Source organism: Colobus angolensis, unplaced genomic scaffold, assembly GCF_000951035.1.
Source record: "Colobus angolensis palliatus isolate OR3802 unplaced genomic scaffold, Cang.pa_1.0 Scaffold61, whole genome shotgun sequence".
Taxonomy (NCBI): domain Eukaryota; kingdom Metazoa; phylum Chordata; class Mammalia; order Primates; family Cercopithecidae; genus Colobus; species Colobus angolensis.
In genome coordinates this window covers 2,817,586-2,824,641 of record NW_012119710.1, presented here as the reverse complement: position 1 = coordinate 2,824,641, position 7,056 = coordinate 2,817,586, and the positions used below count along the sequence as shown (strand labels likewise).

The 7,056-nt window shown below is 49.9% G+C and overlaps 1 pseudogene across 1 annotated transcript; it reads right to left on the bottom strand.

The window, feature by feature from the left end:
* Positions 1-1,534: 1,534 nt before the first annotated feature.
* LOC105527101 lies at positions 1,535-2,459 on the bottom strand (annotated as a pseudogene). The gene is made up of 2 exons (XR_001004199.1): positions 2,177-2,459; positions 1,535-1,899 (listed from the first exon to the last, which is right to left on the bottom strand). The product of XR_001004199.1 is annotated as an uncharacterized LOC105527101 (transcript).
* Between the last annotated feature and the right edge of the window lie 4,597 nt (positions 2,460-7,056).

Genomic DNA, 7,056 nt, shown 5'->3' with positions numbered 1-7,056 from the left:
TTTCTACCCACCCTCCAACATGGATCTAAATATGGATCCCATGTTGGGGGGGTAGCCCCCCTCTCTAGACTGCAAGAGAAGATGACATTGGGGAGGAGGTGGGGCCAGTCAAATTGGGCAAGAGAGGCCTCGGGTGATGCTGCCTCCAAAAAGGTCCCTGTGTAAGTATGAGGTGGGTGACTGAAATTTCTGAAATCCCTATCTGAGATCACTGGGTGGAGTCATACATTTCCACCCTTCTGGGATTAAGGACACAGCAAGGAAGACCATTCAGGGCGAAGTCACCGTTTATGGGAATCTAAACTGTGACTTTGGCAAGGTGCAACATAAAAATGCTAATACGTGTTTATGCACTAAGCTGGAAATAATGCCGAGCCCCTCAGTTAAAAACAAAACAAAACAAAACTGTCAAGAATTGCAGTTTCCTCAATTCGGAGGAACTAAGTGAGCTGTTAACTGAGGACTGTAAACCTGCCACATGGCGACGTTGCTTTGGTTATTAAATAGAAATACCTGCTTTCTATATGTATGCACTGTTGTTTACATGCCTCTGAATTTCTAATTTCTGCAGGAGATTCTGATGACTAGTGTGCGTTTTCCCAACATTCACAGTTATTATAACTTTATTTTATTTATTTATTTATTTTTGAGATGGAGTCTCGCTCTGTCGCCCAGGCTGGAGTGCAGTGGCCGGATCTCAGCCCACTGCGAGCTCCGCCTCCCGGGTTTACGCCATTCTCCTGCCTCAGCCTCCCGAATAGCTGGGACTACAGGCGCCCGCCACCTCGCCCGGCTAGTTTTTTGTATTTTTTTAGTAGAGACGGGGTTTCACCATGTTAGCCAGGATGGTCTCGATCTCCTGACCTCGTGATCCGCCCGCCTCAGCCTCCCAAAGTGCTGGGATTACAGGCTTGAGCCACCGCGCCCGGCCTGCAGTTATTATAACTTTAAATCTTTTGCCCATATCCTATAACAATGTCATCCAAGTGTTCTTTAAGTGGTGGTGCCGAAAAACGCACCTGAAAATCGATAACATTGGAAAGGAAATGAGATGTGATAAAACGTTATGAAGAAGGCCAAACCACCAGCAGGAAATGCTGCACTGCTAATTTAGCAGAGAGTGCGTTATGAAATATTAGCGATAATGCCGGGAAAATAAAAAGCAGCATTAAAGCAAAAATATGCCACAATTTGGGTAATTTATGCAACACATTCTTTCTACTTTGCATTCATTTCTCTGGCAAAATTAGTCAGGAATTACGCATGCTTTGAATTATGCAAGGTGTTCAGGACCACAGGCTTTGCACAAAACGCGACTGCCCTGAGGTTCTCAGTGGGTGGAAGAATGAGTGACCCTATTCTAGGGTTATCTTAGGCCAGGCAGTTGTACCCTCCTGTCCTAGGTGGGGATGCAGTGACCTCATCTGTAAAATGGGACCTTTGGACTGGATTGTCTTTTCCTGCTAGACTATGTCGAGACAGGCCCATTATATTTCTGCCCCAAAGGTGTCTTTTCCTGGATGGATCCCACAGCTGATACCAAACTCGTCTTTATTAACTGTGAGGCTGGTCATTCAAACACCAGGTGCCAGAGAGGGTTTCTCACTCATCGGAATCCAGGTGGGATGAATCCTCGGAGGCAAGGTCCCTCCACCTTCACCCTAGAGTCACACAGAGACTTGCCCTGGGGGCTGGTGACGGGTGGCAGAAGAAAAGGCCCCTGGGGAGCAGGAGAAAGCCAGGTGCCATGGGGACCCAGCGCCACTGGAGGGCAGCACCCGCACACGGCTGAGGCCGCCTCTCTCGGAGCCGGGAGGGAGGGCTGGGTTCCGGGCGCCAGCGGTGCCCGGGTGAGCAGGACACCCCCCACGTCCCTGCTCTCACGAAGTTCCCATTCTCCTGAAGGAGACAAAATAAACATGAACAAATGAACAAGTGTGCATTGTCAGGCAGCAAGTGTTGGTACAAACAAAATAGTGATGGGGGTGGGGACACCGTTAAATAGGGGCCAGGGAGGCCTAACCCGGGAGGGGACAGCTGAGATGCCGCTTGGGTGGGGAAAACAGCCCGAGATCTGAAGGTGTTCATGGAGAGGGGAAGGGGCCCCTAGAGGAGTCGGGGAAGCCTGGGTCGGGAAGACGAGAAAACTGAGGAACAGAGAAGCCAGGTAACTTACCCAGGGTCACAGAGCCCGTGAGCTGGGGACAGCTCCTGACAACGCCCGAGAGCCTTCCACCGCACTGGTTTCTCCGACTTTCCTCACTAAGCGGGACCGTGACAGTCACAAGTTCTGCCCCACTCCCCATTTCTGACTGTAATCCCCATAAGGAAACAGGGCAGGGATCACTGGCTGTGAGCCCAGCAAGTCCCCTCCCGTGGCTTTCTCAGTTATTAAATGGAAGGGTGGGTCCCCCCATAACACCGAAGCTCCACTCTCTAAGCGACCGCGGGCCGGGAACGCCTGAATTCTGGCTCCCGAGCACCTTCTTGTGGACAGTTTTGGAATCACACGCTCAGCGGGAAAGGGTCGTGGGAAAATGGTCTGTGCCAATATGGGAGAGGCTAGTGGATTGGAAGGTATCACTGAGCGTGGGTGCACGTGTGTGTGTGTGTGTGCGCGCGCACGTGCATGCGTGCATGCACCTGTGTGCCTGTGTGTGATGGTGTGTGTGAATGTACCTCTGTGCATATCGGTGTGTATGGTTGTGTGTGAGCACATACCGCCTGTGCCTCTGTGTGTGTGTGTGTGTGCACGCCTGTTTTTCATATGGGCACAGGCACACACATGTCCATGTCCATGTGTGTGAACCTGCAACTGTATTTTTTCGACTGGTGTGTGTGCTTGTTTTTGTGCGCCTGCATGCATGTGCCCATGTACGTGTGTGTTTTGGGAACTGGGACAGAGAAGATGATATGAGGAGTCCCTAGTCTTTCTCACAAAGGCCTAATCACTCTCCCTGAAGCCAGCTTCCTCCCCGACTTGCTTCTGTCTGCACCATCGCCTGAGTTCTCCAACCTGAACTTTTCATCAACATTTTTCGATGATTTTTCTGTTTTGTGTCCATTGAGGCTCATTTGAATGTTGCAGATCATAGCACAATATATGATTCTCAGGCTGGGCGTGGTGGCTCATGCCTGTAATCCCAGCACTTTGGGAGGCTGAGGCAGGCAGATCGCCTGAGGTCAAGAGTTCAAGCCAGCCTGGCTAACATGGTGAAATCCCGTCTCTACTAATAATAACAAATGAGCCAGGCGTGGTGGCGGGTGCCTATAATCCCACTTACTCGGGAGGCCGAGGCAGGAGAATCACTGGAACCTGGGAGGCGGAGGTTGTGGTGAGCCGAGATCCTGCCACTGCACTCCAGCCTGGGTGACACAGCGAGACTCTGTCTCAAAAAAAGAGAGAAAGAAAGAGAGAAAGAGAAGAAAGAAAGAAAGAAAGAAAGAAAGAAAGAAAGAAAGAAAGAAAGAAAGAAAAAGAAGAAAGAAAGAAAGAAAGATTGAGTCTCCTCTAGTCTGCTCACCCAAATCATGAGTTTCACTTCTCAAGTGGGCTGATCACCCACTGTCCTGTTGAGACCTGGGGACTTGCACAAAGTCATACCCTGGAGGGTTGAGCAGAAAGCCAGGTACACAGTAACTAAGACAATGGAGCGTTAGCAAAGCACTCCACACATCCCTTTCACATGTGACTTACAGGCTGATCTTTTGTCTTTTTTTTTCCTTTGTGTGGAGAACAGGGTCTTGCTAATTGCCCAGGCAGGTCTCGAACTACCAGCTGATCTTTCAAGCCTAGGCAAGGTGAGGCTAATTATTTCCATTTTATAAATGAAGACACTGAGGCTCAGACAAGGAAATAATGAAAATAGTACTACGGGAACCATCTAACCAATATGCAAACTCTCTCATCCAGTTTTCATAACATCATCAATTCCCTTCTTTAAAAGACAAGGAGATGGAGGCTTTAAAAATGTGAGGCGAGTGCTTAATGCCATGTAGCCAATCAGTAGTCGAGGCAGGATTTGAAGCTCGCTCCAGAGTCTAAAGCCCAAGGCCTCAGCACAATGGCAGGCGTGAGGGCCCCGGGCACACACTGACTTAAGCTCTTTCAGCCACACGCTGTCCCTTTGCCACGCCTCTGGGGTCCTAGAACATCCTCCTCTGGGCCCAGGGGGAGGTCATTCCGCTTCCTGGGTGCCCCAGCTCCTCTCCCAGATGCGGGGCAGGTGAATCTTGTCACCTGTGCCGCTCTCAGAGGCTGAGATGGGGGCTGAGCATTAATTATGCAATAACCTCGCTGTGGCATGCCTAATTGTCTGATAACCATAATTGAATCTTATGGATTACACCAACATTATTCCAGGGAGCAGTTTAAGGCAGTTAACAGAAGTCACACTCGCTTTGTGATATCTTCCTCCTGTCTCCCCGCTGGCTGGGTTGTGAGTCCTTTCCTGGGGGCTGAGGGAGGCTTCGAGGTGCAGGGGCAGGCAGGAGGTGAGTGACAGCACAAATGTCGCATCACCTTATCCCCCCGAGGGCACCATCTTCCTGGCCGAGAAAAGCCTGCGTGGCAGGTGGAATTGTCATTTCATGAATGAGAATGTGGCATCGGAAGGCTGAGAGACTCTTCCAATTTCAGGCTTGCTCGTTGCTACTGGTCCTTGGTAGCATCATCTGGGACTGTTTAGAAATGCAGCATCTCAGCCGAGCATGGTGGCTCACACCTGTAATTCCAGCACTTTGGGAGGCCAAGGAGGGCAGATCATAAGGTCAGGAGTTCGAGACCAGCCTGACTAACATGGTGAAACCCTGTCTCTAAAAATTAGCTGGCTGTCGTGGCGTGTGCCTGTAATCCTAGCTACTCAGGAGGCTTAGGCAGGAGAATTGCTTGAACCCAGGAGGTGGAGGTTGCACTGAGCCGAGATCACACCCTGCACTCCAGCCTGTGTGACAGAGTGAGACTCTGTCTCAAAAAAAAAAAAAAAAAAAAAAAAAGAATGCAGCATCTCAGGCTTCACCCTGGACCTACTGAATGAGAAGCTGTATTATTTTTTATTAAATAAAATTTTTTTTTTTTTTTTTTTTTTTAAGAGATGAGATTTCGCTCTGTCATCGAGGCTGGAGTGCAGTGGTGTGATTGTGGCTTGCTGCACCCTTGAACTCCTGGGCTTGAGAGATCCTCCAGCTCAGCCTCCCTAGTAGCTGGGACTACAGTCAGAGCCACCATGCCTGGTGATTTGTTTTTCTAAGACCAGCCGAGCGAGCGCAAAAGAACCAGCGACCAGGCAAGGGTAGGAGCAAAACTGCAAGTTTATTTTGGTCACCTAAGGTGTGGGGAAGAGGGCTGTCAGCCTCCCGCAGGTGCGACTAGGTAAATCTTGGTCTCTTCGGATTGACGTCACCTGGCGCATGCTCGGTTGGTCTGCACCCTCCCTGGGCGCTGGCTGCATTTTCGCGCGCGCGGGAAAAGCTGGTGAAGAAGAACCCGGAAGTGCGCCATCCTGCCTCCGTTCGTCCAAACACCTGGCTCCCAGAATCTGCATTGTAATAGTATCTCAGGTGACTTATTTGCACGTTGCCCTTTGCTGAGTGCTGGTTTATATAATTATTTATTTATTGCTTATGTGGGATCCATTGCCCTTTCTTGTGGCAGCAACACCTTGACTTCCATTTGGGAAATAACCCTTCTTCCCATATGGGAGACCCCTAGCCGTACCCCTACTCCTACCTCCCTCAGGCATTGACCCCAGGCCAGGCCAGTGAGTCAGTTCCAAGATCTTTGAGGCACTATTGAGGAAGATGTTTTTGATGGAGTTTTGTTGAGGCTTCTTCCTTCCCTCCCTCCCCTGCCATGGTTCACTGTGGGTGAGTTTTCTTCCCCACACCATCCTTGGTGAGCTCAGGGTAGAAGTGACGATGTGTGGGTTCCAAGCTAGGCCTTAAAGAAGTATCTTGTGTTTCCCCTCGCCCCTCTAGGGCTCCTGCCCACCATGAGGAAGGAAGGTACACCCAGGCAACCATGGCATCTTCATCTGGAGTCCAAGATGGAGACCGTGGGGCAAATTGGACCCAACCAGGGACTGGAGTCCAGCCTAACTCTGATATTAACAACCCCCAACTAACTTGCAGACCGGTGAGTATGAAAGGAATGGTTGTTACAAGCAACTGAGATTTTCAGAGTGCTTGTTACATGGCATTGTTGCAGCAGACGCCTGACTGGTATAAAAGTAGTAGTAGTTTCTTTCCTGGGGATTGCTAAACTGAATTTGTATTTTAGATGTTATCTTGTCAGGAGGAAAGCAGGGCCTGCCTAAGGGCAAAACCAACCCAGAGGGAAATGGAGCTGAGATAGGATAAGAACCCTGATCATGATGACAGTCTTTGTTTTCATGGATCCAGCCTCGCAGGAGTTAGTCAAGACTCTTACAGTCTCAAGGAGTAGAGAGCTGAAACTTTACTGGCTTAACCCCAAGAGGGAATTAGCGGCTCACATAGCTCAGAAGTCTGGAGGTGATGCGGATTTCAGGTGAGGCTTGAATCAGTAGCTCCTGGACCAGTGTCCTTGTCTCTCCACTCTGCCTCCCATTTTGCTGGTTTCATCTGGAGGCTGGTTCTGCTTTGTGATATCACAAAATACATGTGGAGCTGTTGTTCACATTTCTTGGCATGTAACTCTTAAAATCTATGGAATCCCCGAAGTGGTAAGTGTCTTTTTGTATGCTAATGAGTTGACTGATGGCTGGCAGCCCCTAGGTAGCTTGAGGATGGGGGCTGCTCCAGAAAGATCAAGGCAGGATTACAGGACTGGGACTTTCAGCCCCACTTCCATTCTTCCTTAGAGGGGAGAGGGACTGGAAGTTACCCTGATCACCAATGGCCGATGGCTTAAGCAATCATGCCTGTGTAATGAAGCCTCCATAAAAACCCTGAAGGACAGGGTCTGGAGAGCTTCTGGAGAGCTGGACACATGGGGCTCCTGGAGGATAGTGCTCTGCTCCCCCATACCTTGCCCTGTGCATTGCCCCATCTGTGTCCTCTGTGGTATCCTTTATAATA